Source organism: Engraulis encrasicolus, unplaced genomic scaffold (assembly GCF_034702125.1).
Source record: "Engraulis encrasicolus isolate BLACKSEA-1 unplaced genomic scaffold, IST_EnEncr_1.0 scaffold_195_np1212, whole genome shotgun sequence".
Lineage (NCBI taxonomy): Eukaryota > Metazoa > Chordata > Actinopteri > Clupeiformes > Engraulidae > Engraulis > Engraulis encrasicolus.
The window spans coordinates 32,421-45,317 of NW_026945479.1; positions in this window are offsets into that span (position 1 = coordinate 32,421).

The window sequence follows — 12,897 nt, forward strand, 5'->3', positions numbered from 1 at the left end:
TAGAAACGTGATCTCAGCTTTGACATGAAGAGCAGGGCATATGACAGCGTAAAAATATGGCTGCACATATTACTCAGCTATTGACTACCAAACTGTCACCGTTAGAATCTTCATTCATGCACACACACACACACACACACACACACACACACACACACACACACACACACACACACACACACACACACACACACATGCAGCCTTGTAGAACTTTAGACCTCTGCTGTCACCTGGGCAAACTTGGCCTAATATGCTGCTGTGGCCACTCTATACAGTAAGTGGCAGTGGCCTACTGGGTAGAGTGTTGGTCTGTCAGAGGGTTGCAGGTTCGAAACCCACCCTTACCTCTCCCTACCCACCAATTGCTGAAAGGCACCTGAAGCATCTCCATACACACACACACACACACACACACACACACACACACACACACACACACACACACACACACATCTCTCTCTCTCTCTCTCGCACAGAGAGACAAACACACACACACACACACACACACACACACACACACACACACACACACACACCTCTATCTCTTTCCCTCGTGTTTCTGTGTGTGTATACAACAGCTCTGTGTGTGTGTGTGTGTGTGTGTGCATAAGCCGCAAGCATACTAATAGCATTGTCTCTCCGGAAATGCAGTCTTATTATTATTATTATTATTATTATTATTATTATTATTATTATTATTGATTTATTTTCTTCCAGATATAACGTTTTTTGTGATCTATGTGTGAATAGAATATGGCTTGATTGAAACAAGTTGATACTCATGATCCTAAATTCATAAACTCAAAGTTGAAAGTTGAGTCCTAAATATCACATAGGCTTTATGCAGCCATATTTGCGTATAGGTATCCTGGGTATCTTTGTGCTTCAGGGATATTCTGAACAAATCAAGTTGAATGATATCCCAGGCTTTATTTACAATAAGTTGTAACAATAAATGATGTTTCATTGCAACTTGGAGGGCATTTCCACCCTTTATCTTAAAAAAACTCTGAATTTTGCTGTCCATGGGCTAAAAGTGTGTTTATGACATAGTGTGTCTTTAATCCAGTAACCAAATACTTAGCTCACCAGCTCCTCCTCTTAATGCTGAATCCATGCATACCTCATATGTTAAATTTGGTTAAACTAATAAAAAGTTATAGCAGTTTATATATTTTAGAGCGCCCCCCGCAGGCCATTTTGTTATTTGTGTGTTTGACACTCGGACCCAAATTGTTCTATAGACCCTAAACTTCAACTTGGAAGTGAAAACCAAACTTTAACACCAATTTGAAATGACTGAGAAAAATTGCACATGCCTACGACCCCACTACCACCTCAGTCGGAGCCCTGGATGAACTCTTCAAGGCCCACTTTGTCTTTGGTACATCTTACAGTCCTGCCTTGAACAACTTTTTCACTTTTCTCCAAACTTCCATTTACAACATTGATGTAGGGAAAACTAAGGAAACGCCAAGAATTGCAGAGTTACGAGCTAGAATGGTGCGTTAGACTCAAAGGATAACTTAAGCCACTATCAACATGCAGCTGTAATGCTCACACTACCCTGGAATTGTCAGTACCTGAGATTTTTTTCCAGCCTTTTCTGAGATCCTGGTCATTGTAATGGGGGCAGGTGTTTGTTTACATTAAAAAAAAAACATCTTGATTTATTCCCAAAAACATTAAAAAGGTTATGCAACATCAGCAGACAACTAGCAAACAGTGATACCTCTTGAGAAAATATTTGCAGTAGGCCTATGTTAAGAATTTTTAAAAAGTAAACAAAAGCTGCCCCCATTACAATAGCTCAGATCTCTGAAAGAAAAAAAATGGCATCACCGGGTTCTGACAAGTCAAGGGTAGCGTGAGCAATGCAACAGCTTATTGAAATTGACTGAAGTGGTCCTTTAAAGTGACACTGTCCCATTTTTGGAAAAAGCTTATTTTACACCTCCCCTTGGTTTTACCGGTCTCGTATACTTTCAACCGTTCTCGGGTTATGGCAGTGCAAATTTTACCCTATTATTGAACTCAAGGGGAGGTGTAAAATAATGTAAAATAATTTCCAAAAATGGGACAGTATCACCTTAAACAATTTAGTGCTTTCTAAATGATCTTGGTGGAGTAAACGAACAATCTTGGAAGGCATCTCAAATTATTACATGGGCTCTGTACGGGAAGGACTCTTTATCTTCAATGTGGCCAAGTGGGATGCTCATGTTTGTTCAATAGTTGTTGTTGTTCTTTTTTTTGGGGGGGGGAAGTGCCATGTGAATAGTGTGTGTGTTATTGCTGATGTTGAATCACCACACTGTCAAAGTATTTGGGGTAGTGGCAATGCAAATCCAGCAAAACAGCCATATGGGGCAGAAGTTGAGTCAGAGCCAGCATTATCCTCACAGCACCTGTAAATAATTGTGCCTCTGTCATTTATGTTGTGACTACCTTTGGAAGATATTGTCCAGAAAATTCATGAGCATGCAAAAGAGTCTGTCATTCAGTTGTGATCATACAGGACAAAAAGGTGCTGCTCACCATACCTTTATTTACAGAAGCTGTTCAAGAACATTTATTTGCTTCTGAAGTGACTCGGACAAAGATTTTGTTGCTTTTCCAAAAAGAAAAAAAGATTTTGTTGCTTTTCATGTTGATGATCTTCCTTATCCAAGAATGGAGAGAATGACTCGCTATGTACATTGAACCACATTGTTTTCTCCGAGGAGTTATTGGCAAATAAATGCTGCTACAGTACTTTGATTGTATGTATTTTCTTATGTTATAGCAGTTAAAAGCAATACTATTTCAGTAGTATAATGTACACTATATAGTGTATTTAAAAAATGGAAACTACTCAATGTGGTGAACTAATTTTATATAAAAGGAAATAAATATACACTATGTGGTGTATTTTAATAATGGAAACTACTCTATGTAGTGAAATAATTTTATATAAAATGAAATAAATACACACTATGTAGTGTATTTTAATAATGGAAACTACTCTATGTAGTGAACTAATTTAATATAAAATGAAATAAATATACACTATTTAGTGTATTTCAATAATGGAAACTACTCTATGTAGTGAAATAATTTTACTCTGGCAGTGTAAAGAGATCAGTGTTTTTACACATTTCATTGTCAATTTCGACACAATGTAGAGTCAGATTAACTCTGAAAATCTTACACTGTCTATAGTGTTAAATATTTTTACACACCTCATTGTTAATTTTGACACAAAATAGAGTAAAATTAACTCTAAAAATCTTACACTGGCCAAAGAGTAAATTTTACACTATTTTTGAGCGGGACCAAATGTTATCTGACAGGGGGTTAAATTTAACTCTTAAAGAGTAAAATTGACACTCCAGTTTTTACTGTGTAGCACAACTTCACAAAGACTCTGTGTTTACACATTTCCACCAGGTACGCCTTACTAAGGGAACACTAACAGCATCAAAAAGAACATAGGCTCTTGAAACAATGTTGTGGCAACAAAAGCATGATTAAGCCAAGTCACCTTGGCATGAACATCATGCAAGGACACATGACAACACCATGTCCCTGTGAACAGCACTTCTTGCTAATGACAATAGAGATAGTGACTCAATGTTTATCAAACAAACACAACTGGCACACGGTAGGAACATAGGATTTCAGGTGTTTTAAGGAAATATCTCCTATCTTAATGTTGACACTCAACACAAACCAGTCTTTCCATTCTCTCTTGATGTTGAGACTCAAAACACACCAACCTTTCCAATCCTTGTTTGTTTTTCGTTCTGTAGACATAATGTCCACACACAAGTGGAAGCAACCAATGCTTTCAAAGATTTCAGATAAGGAGCAGTTATAGATCATTAGGGCCAAAACATACCAAGGCGGAACGGAACCGGCACGGGATGAACGCGGTCTTTCTGCTTAGTTTCGACCGGCGTGTTTTTCTCTGCCTTTCACACTGACAGCGTCGGGGTGCGCGGCCAGTCCTGTTCAAAACCCTCCCCACAGCTAAAGCTAGCATGCTACTTTGCCATTCATTTGAATGAGACACCGCCGGTCGCCGGCGTGAAAAATACGCTCGAGTTCTATTTTCCAAATGCAGCGCGGCGCAGAGCCGGCTCCCGTGCCGCTGACGCCCGACTACCGCCGGTTGGTGTGTAAGGACAGATAGGTTTCAATGTATTTTCACAGACGCCGGTAAAAAACGCAGCCGTTTCGCGACGCTTTACCGCCTTGGTGTGTAAGACCCCTTATGTGGCACAGCATCACAGAATGAAAACGTACCACCACTCACCCAATGAATATAAATCAATTAAACATTAATGATATAAATAAACTAATATTTGATTCAATTAAATTATTGATATCCTGTCATGTTAGAATACACCTTGTTTTTTATTATTGTAGACTGATCATGTTTACACAAACCAACAAAATCAGCTAAGGATCCAATACTTATTATTATCACTGTATGATAGATTCATGAGTTATATATGCAAATTAAGATTATGATCAGTCTACTTCCTTTTAGAAAACTTCAAAATAGATTAGACTAATAAGTCTGCTTAAAAAAATTGGAAAGGCTCTGATGCTTTCTGTGACGGGCAGATCATAGTTACACATAGCTGACTGAGCACAACAAATTGTCATCTCAATGTGCATTAACAATTGTGAAAGTTTCAGTTCATATCAGTTTTATATCTTCATTTCTAATGCACCCTATGCTGGTTATATTCCACTCCTTATGGCAAAATATGGGATACCTACAACTTTGATCTTGAAAAAAGTATGCTCCATCAATAAATCGGTAGATTTTAACATGTTTAGCTATGGATCACAAAAAACTTGGAATGATTACTATTGCAATTAGTTCAATGTCAAAAGCTAGATTGATTGGCATAAGAAGTATAGGCCAACATATCCAAAGTAATTTCCTCCAAGCAAAGCAGCACCTACTTTCACTTTCATTCTCATGTTATAAAAGAGCAGTCTTCAGACTCTCCCACACACCTGCTGCTCAGAAGATCAGACTGAACTGCAGCTCAAGAGGAACAGCTTCACATCATCCTGTAAGTCACAGAACATATTGTGACGTTAATTCTCTGACAATTGTGCTAGTAATTCTCTGTGATTAACTGTCTTTATTAATTTGAAAACAGCTTGCAAGTTTTATAGGGACACAAGCAGGGGTGTCAACTGGTGTACTATGATACCGCAACACAAAGTGCTGACAATAATACAGCTTGATTTTTTAAAAAAACATACCGCACCGGATAGCCATACCTTACACTGTGACATCGTGAGCCTTACCGACCTCTCATCCAAGTCAGCTGAAGTTGCCACAGAGGCACTCTTTGTCGTCTAACACCTAATGTCTATGCTGGAATCATAGTGAATTGCTAAACTAATTTATTTCTACAACAAAAAAATACAAACTGTGACCTCTTCCTCCTCATTATTTCAGAATGACAAGCAATTAATGTATTGTGCCTTTAAACATGGGATTTTGCTATGATTTTGCCTTAATTTTTAAATGTAATGACCACTCCTTGCACCTTATTAGAACTATTTCAGTTTGTGTGGACTATCAATGCTTTCTGAACATATTCAACACAACTTTTCAAAATGACCGCATTAATGCCGAAAACCGTATTATTTTTTGTCACAATAACTGTGAGGTTGAATTTTCATACCATGACACCCCTAGGCACAAGTTTAATTCATATTAAAGGAGTAGTCCGGTGTGAAATGGTTTACGTTGTGTCAATATGTGATGCTGAGCGCTGACGTTTGCCTCATACCTCGCATCCAAAGGTCCCCTGCATTCCGAAATCCGAGTGGTAGGCGGGACCCCGCGAGCTAGGTGAAATGCAGCTTCTGTCGGGAGGTCCTGGCACCTGTGTTAGCCATGGGGCTAAATCTTTACTTTACACCCATTTACGAGGCTCAAAGTTGCAAAAATGTTGATCCCGTAGTGTCGGGTGGTTGTTGACATGTAAATCCAGGCACTGAGAAGTTTGATAGTGCACCGTTGTTTTAACTACAATTACGTTTTTGAAGGCTGCGCCTCGGAGGACTCTGCCGGGCGCCGCCATCTTTTTTTCTAGTCGCGATACGTCAATAGGTCATGTGATACATCACGTGGTTATTGGACTGCAGTCGGAGACCGTCTAAAACTGACTTCAGCTTCAGCGACAAAATATTACAGTACTTATAGGTTTGTTTGTTTTTTTTATATACAATGGGTGTTTTGTCGCTGAAGCTGAAGTTTTAGACGGTCTCCGACTGCAGTCCAATAACCACGTGATGTATCACATGACCTATTGACGTATCGCGACTAGAAAAAAAGATGGCGGCGCCCGGCAGAGTCCTCCGAGGCGCAGCCTTCAAAAACGTAATTGTAGTTAAAACAACGGTGCACTATCAAACTTCTCAGTGCCTGGATTTACATGTCAACAACCACCCGACACTACGGGATCAACATTTTTGCAACTTTGAGCCTCGTAAATGGGTGTAAAGTAAAGATTTAGCCCCATGGCTAACACAGGTGCCAGGACCTCCCGACAGAAGCTGCATTTCACCTAGCTCGCGGGGTCCCGCCTACCACTCGGATTTCGGAATGCAGGGGACCTTTGGATGCGAGGTATGAGGCAAACGTCAGCGCTCAGCATCACATATTGACACAACGTAAACCATTTCACACCGGACTACTCCTTTAACTGTGTATCTCAGAAGTGAGTACATCACTCACATTTCTGCAAATTTGTAAATATAACCAATATTAACCAGCATTCTAATTCATGTGCTAGCTAACAACATTAACGCTTGTATTGTGTTAAGCAGCATACATTTGTAGTTTTAGTGAGTTAAATTGGAGTAGTTCGATTAGTTATCATCAAATATTGTTTTTCATCTCATAGCTTAGTATGTATTCATATCCATGGAAATGTTATAGTATTTAGCCTATCCTTGTGGCTAAATTCACTACTTCCCATAGTAATAAAATGAGTAGTTACAGTATGTTATCCATGTATTACAGCCAATATTGGAGTACAACTACCCTTAAAAAATCGGATTTTTAAAAAATTCAACAATACATGGGTTCTAAATTTTGTTTATAACCTGACTGCGCGACACTAGCTGCGCACAACTCTTGCTCTGATTGTTTTGACTGTCGGTCAAAAAATTAACTCACGTGGTTGGCTGCCAGTGTCTTGCCCCTCCTCATAACATAGTGTTGACACTCAGTCAGAACCCATGTATGACATCTGTTTTGTTATGTAGATGTACCATCAATTTATTAATAATACCATTATATCATGAAGCTTATATTCTTCTATACAAACATTAAGTAAAATAACATACACAAACAGAATAAACATTCAATTCACATTCACTCAGTTCACTTTCATAAAAGTCCAGCGTAGTTGCGCTAAAGGTGGTCAAGAGTCTACAATGTCCAGGGCTTCCAAAGAAAGGAAAAAGGTTTCAAACCGGGAATCAATGCGTGTCTGGGTGGAAAGGGCCGGTCGGGATTCAGATGGAGTTCAGATTAGGGATTGAGGAGTTCTTCTGTGTCTGTTCTTCTGTGGTTCACGCTCGCCATTTGTATCTTCCATCTGTAGTCCTTTCTTTGTTCTGGCACTTTTCCAGCGACAACAAAACACAAGGACATGTATTAGTCCCCGGTTCTCTGAAGGAGTGGAGAGAGACTACTCTCCTATGGGTATACATCCTCGCAGAGTACATCCACGTAATACTATTGCCATCCCTGCCGACAGACAAAAGGCTGCCTAGCACCACTTTGCCATCTTCCTAGGGGGCTATAAAACGCAGAGCGCACAGCGCAATTCCTTTTCCACCATTAGATCCCTCAGCTTTCTGAACGAGAAGTGGGAACTTGAGAGTAGTCTCTCTCCACTCCTTCAGAGAACCGGGGACATATACATGTCCTTATATTCTCTATAAGTCGTTCATTCGACTACTCTCCTATGGGAGTTACAAACACTCCCAATCGTAAACACTGATGCCACGGGTCACTGACCGGAGGTCTGCCTTGCAGAGAGAAAAAGACCAAGAATAAGGGAGCCCCACAGGGCACAACCCGTGGCCTGTCAGTCTTGTCGTGGACGCCTATGCGAATGGGGTCATGCCCCCTCTGACCTATAACCGCTCAGCCTTGAATGGCCCACACCCATAAAGCCAACAGCTCTGGGTGTGGGTGGAATAGTTCACCACGGGCCTGGGAAAGCAGGTCCCTCCTCAAGGGTAACTCCCAAGACTCGCCCGTAAGTAGGCTAATAATGTTCGACATGCAGGGTTGCCCGTCCCAGCAGTGGGCCACCAAGAGCAGAGACGTGTGTGTGTGTGTGTGTGTGTGTGTGTGTGTGTGTGTGTGTGTGTGTGTGTGTGTGTGTGTGTGTGTGAGAGAGAGAGAGGGGGGGGGGTCTGACTTGTGAATATATGTACACACAGCAAATTTGTCAGAGTTAGATTCCCGGTGTTCAACCAAAATCTTAACAACAAGAGTTGCAGCAACACTACACAGTGTTATTTGACGCCTCTACATCGAAGTTGTTGAGCTCTAGAGCTGAGCCCTAGAGAGTTGTGAAAACCACGCCTCCCCAAATTTCAAAAGATTTGGCAACATGAGCTAACATTTTTTGAGTCATGTATAAGTGAACCATATTTAATCCTCTGTAAGTGGACCAAATTGGAAACCAACAGAAAAATAACTTTTTCTTCACATTGTGCCATTGTGTGTGTACTATAAAAAGTAGGTGATCTTTATGATCGTGTTTGGCTTTTTTAGTCCTCTTTTTTTTTCACCCCCGGTCCATTAAATCTCTTGTGATTGCTCTTGCCCCAGGTGTAACTTGTCAAACCACTGATAGGTTGGTTGTAACAGAGTTCAATGTCAACACGCTATTTGATAGATAGCCATCAATGAGCATTAGCTTGACACAGTAAACCTCTTAAAATTCAGATATCCTTTTTAAAATTCCTCCTACCCAACAGAAAGCAATGGAGTTTATAATTAATAATAATTTTAAAAAAAAATCAACTCCACAGAAAATCGATTGCCTGTCTGCTTGGCCCCAGGTGCCGCCACGTTGTAGATTCCCAATTGTATTCAGCAGTGAGACTGGCAACTGAATAGGCTGCAAATGGCAACACTTTGTACAGTTTGCAGTAATACACTGTTACATGTTCCTCTGGTAACAGCCTATGAACAGTGAAAATATATCTCAGGGATATTAATACCTGCTACCTGCCCTTGCGGTTCCCCTTCCCATGGTCGGGGGACCCACGATTGCCACTGCGCCCTCCATGGGGGGCAGGCTCTTTGAAATATGCTTTATTGCGTGTTTCCCTTGCAGTGCTCGGAATACGAGACTCCTGGGGGGCTTCTTTACAGCCAGTGCTCGTTGAGGGCTGAGACCACGGAGTGACCACAGTCAAGTAGGGCATTATTATACCTCAGGGGATATGGACCGCTGAGGGAGGACATTTGCGTAATCATGGGCTGATCCGTCCCGCTGTGGTGTGACAGAGAGTCATCCCAATGACATGGTTCGCATGAGCCACCTTTGTACGCCTCTCAGGCTAGGGTTATGCCAAGACAGACCGAGCACACGACTTGAGTATCTGTATTATTACAGTATTTCAAGTCCACAGCCTCTTGGGGCGACTTTCTTGAAGTGGTCTTTTACAGGTAGCCGTATGGCTGCACATCGTATACACCGCCAGGGATAGGATGTGTAAAAGAACCGTTTGACTGTAAAGAGGATGCTTAGTGCAAACCCAACAGTGACGAGGCACAACCAGGAGATTAGCTGCAGCTAGCACCACCTCCGGTAGTCGATTAGCTTGGTAGCTAACGTAACCTTACCACGAGTGGATAAAATTTGTTGTTTTCCGACGGGAAACACACAGGAGACAAGCAGTTGAACTTGCTGGTTATGCAAAATGCTTGTGTTATTTTTAGCTGTAGGGGATCCAGCAGTAGCAGCAGCAGACACAGGGGTGGATGTGGTCAGAGCTAAGGATACAGTGAAGTGCCAACTGTAAGCTCTTGAGGATAGCTAATAGCTTCGTCACATGTGCCCAGTGAAAAAGACTATTAACAATTTTCGCAGAAGCAAAAATACCTCAAACCAGTGACAGCCTTCGCTTTCGAGATAAGCGAGTATGGCCAGGAATTAAGAAATAGCACAAATTGCTATTCTTATTCCAGTCAAGCTATGCTCCAGCCGTAGCAACCCCAGGCAAGATGGTCGACCAGCAGAGAAGAACACGGGTGTTCGGTCCAGTCTTCAAAAACTTACCAATTCCGCTGCTTTTGAAGATAGTCAGATAAGACGGATGATACTGTATATGTCCGAACGACCAGTTGTAGAATCCACAGTCCCCCTACCAACACTCCGTCTGGCTGCGCTGTCACAAGCTGAGTGTTGGTGGGGTGACTGTGGATTCTACAACTGCTCGTCGTCGTTCGGACATACAGCTCCAGGCCTTTTTATTAGAATAGCATGAAAAAGTTGATTTATTTCCATAATTTCATCAATAATGTTAAACTGTCATGGATTGTAGATTCATGGCCCAGTTTTTTAACTATTCCAATCATTATTTTTTTTCTTTTTGTATACGTTGGCCTTCCAGCTCAAAAAACCCATGAATTGGGGAATTCGCATTATTAGAATATTGTTATAAAATCACATTTTTCTTCATCAAAATTCGGGTCACATTAAATCAGTTGAAATTTGGTACTTTCTACATAACATGCAATGGTCAATACTTGGTTAGGACATTCTCTGTCTTCATAATGGCCATGATGCGTTTAACATTGAAGTCAATGGCAAAAACAGTGCATGGGAGTTATGGAAGCCCAGATATCCTTGATGCTTTGCTGTCAGCTGTTCTTGTTTGTTGACCTGGTACCCCACACTTCACTCTTCAATATACCCTGTAGATTTCCATGCCACGTTTTGGCGCTAACTCACCAGTTTAATTCTAAATAACCAGAAATGAAACCCCATTGAAAATGAATGGGGTTTAATTTCTGTTGAGTTAGAATTAAACTGGTGAGTTAACACCAAAACGTGGCATGGAAATCTTCGGGTATATTGAAGAGTGAAGTGTGGGGCACCAGGTCAACAAACAAGAACAGCTGACAGCAAAGCATCAAGGATATCTGGGCTTCCATAACTCCCATGCACTGTTTTTGCCATTGACTTCAATGTTAAACGCATCATGGCCATTATGAAGACAGAGAATGTCCTAACCAAGTATTGACCATTGCATGTTATGTAGAAAGTACCAAATTTCAACTGATTTAATGTGACCCGAATTTTGATGAAGAAAAATGTGATTTTATAACAATATTCTAATAATGCGAATTTCCCAATTCATGGGTTTTTTGAGCTGGAAGGCCAACGTATATAAAAAGAAAAAAAATAATGATTGGAATAGTTAAAAAACTGGGCCATGAATCTACAATCCATGACAGTTTAACATTATTGATGGAATTATGGAAATAAAACAACTTTTTCATGGTATTCTAATAAAAAGGCCTGGAGCTGTATATGGTTCTGCCACTTTATAGTCGTTTCCCTGGATTCACCACGCAGGCAGTGGACTTTGAATGAAAGTGCTCTCTACGATTAAAAGTTTAAAAAAAATCAGAGTTTACGGTCCGTGTACCATTCGTTCTTTTGTTTTTTTGATTCAGAACCAAATAACAAAAAAAGAAAAAACGGCTGGTTATGTCATTATTTTGTTTTAGTGACAAACGAAAAAACTAATTTTGATCTGTATTTTCAATTTTTATTTTCTCTTTCATTTCAAAATAACGGCAATGAAAAAAAAGCCGACGGGCCGACGTGCCATTTTTTAATTTTTTGATATTTTCATTGCTCGGCCTTATCTGCCCCGGAAGTGCTAAGCTGATTGCCGTTGACCAATGAATGCCCTCGAACGTGGTGGATCTCTTCTTCTCGTGCAGTGCAGACGACGCGGACGGTCAGATATTGTAGAGCTAGCAGCTACCGTAATTAGTTATCATGGACTTGAGTTTCTTTCTCAGAAGAGAAAGTAAAAAAATTGCCGTCAGGGAGGAGGACATGACGGTGCAGAAAATATCCAGAATATTCCAGGTGAGTAATGTATTTTGTTTTTTTTTATCTAGTAAGTAATTTGGGAAAGCTGTCTGTACTCTTTCCCACACTCTCAACTCATGCCATCGAAGTCCTCAGGTTTCAAAAATACTAATAACTAGACGAAATATGAACTTGTGAATATTCCAAGACCCAACATAGCTTCACATGACCGGTCCTGATTTTTATCAGGCTAAGTGTTTATTAGACACTCGAGCCATTTCTTTTTATTTCCCTGTAGCGTGTTCGACCTTAAAATTCAGAGTGTTGCCACATTTCAGTGGCAAAAAACGGCACACGTAGACGCTCAAATGTTAATGATAAATATGTTTAATTCAATGGGGTAATATCATCGAGAATTTATGTACTCTCAATGGGTAATGTGAAGACATAGCCTACGTATTGGGACCGGTATTCCAGTTACCTCGTGGTGGCCCTGCTCAACCTAGCATCCACGCTGTGTGTGGCTGTAGGCCTACGCCTACTCTGAAGGCTGAGGTAATACAGTTAAGTCAATAGGCAATAACCAATCGAACACATACTTTTCATGATCGATCTGTTTGGACATGTTGGGTGGAATGCTTGGCAAACAAAATGGACAGCAATATCTAACGTAATTACCAGAGAACAAACGCTGCTTCCCTACGTGCAATATCGAGTGAACTGTCTCACAGGCAGCACGTGGAGAACTTTACGCCGCGTCGTGGACAAATTCTAACCAGGGTGCGTCACGCGGGTC